This window comes from Zingiber officinale, chromosome 2A (genome assembly GCF_018446385.1).
Source record: "Zingiber officinale cultivar Zhangliang chromosome 2A, Zo_v1.1, whole genome shotgun sequence".
Taxonomy (NCBI): Eukaryota; Viridiplantae; Streptophyta; class Magnoliopsida; order Zingiberales; family Zingiberaceae; genus Zingiber; species Zingiber officinale.
In genome coordinates this window covers 107,452,610-107,454,050 of record NC_055988.1, presented here as the reverse complement: position 1 = coordinate 107,454,050, position 1,441 = coordinate 107,452,610, and positions in this window count along the sequence as shown.

Sequence of the window (1,441 nt, the reverse complement as noted above, 5' to 3'; positions counted from 1 at the left end):
TAAAAAAATATGTGAAGGGGAAATTAGATAGTTCTCTACATGTTGCTACTTTTTACTTTAGTTTTTTTATATTATTAGAGTATTTCTACGGAAATAGAGTTCGACAGCGTTATCATGGATGTTATACTCAGATATGTAATATGTGTAGATTTTCCATCCTGATCCTACCATCCAAGATATATGATAACAATGGAATTTGAAGGCGTATAGAGATGCATCTAGACTCTTTAGAACACCACTAGTTGTGAGATAGAGATCAAAGAATGATAAATATTTTAGCGAAAGTAATACTTAATTAGTTTGCTAATCATTTTGAATAAATTTTAAAATGTTCATAATATTATATATTAATTTAAATTGATATCAAATTGGTTTTCAATGTATGGAATGTTTACTACCTATTTGCATGCAATGATAATCAAGATTCTTAACCTAACATGTATCTCCTTTGGGTGTAAGAGGAATTGGAGTGCATTTTAGAAGATCGGTGAGATTGATGAGTTGAGAATTAATGTTGTATTACTTTACTTCATAATCATTCCATAGCTACCCCGCAATCAAGAACAAGGTTAGATGTCAGTATTAAAAGGAATCAAGAAGGAAAGATATAGAGCACAACAGTCATGGAATGCTGCTTTAGACATGGAAAATTTGAACATGGATTTCATATATTTGATGCGATGATAAAGAAAGGTTATACAACAGATGTGTTTGCGTATTGTGCATCAATAAGTTCATTGGTCAAAAGTGGTAATCTTGAAGATGCTAGTTTATGTGCAGAGAAGATAGAAAGAATTGGAATCAACCCGGACACAACATATTATAATATTATAGTGCATTGCTCTTTGCTATATACAATTAATTTTTAAAATTACTGTGATATGACAGTATTTCTAGGACTAGAATTTTAGTCTTTTAAAAATGATAGTTGAAAATATTCCCTTAGAAATCTATAGAGGTCATCGTTTATATATGCAAAATTTATTTTCTGCCACCTATAGAAACTCACTTTAATTATGCTAAACATTTTAATTATGCTCAAATTGAAGGAAACATACCATGCTAAATCGGATTATTCTTGGATTTGGGCGACAAATCTCGGCGATTCCGGCCACCAACTGCGCAGTGATCCCAGCCGGTGCCCTTCCAACGATCCCAGACGGTGTTCATCCAGCGATCTCGGTCGATGTCGCAATTCCCATCCGCTATTATTATGATAGAATTTCTGATGTTATGAAAAACGCTCGTCACACTAGGCCTTTTGACACATCTGATCCAACTGTAGGGTCAAAAACTCTTATGCTTGAAGTTCCAAAGACTGTGATACAATTACAAATACAAGTACAGGGTCGTCACCGGATCACAGATTGCTGTTACATACAAGTGAGCAGCAGTCCTGACACTTCATCAAGATTCATTTCGGCTTCATTGAATCTAGGTA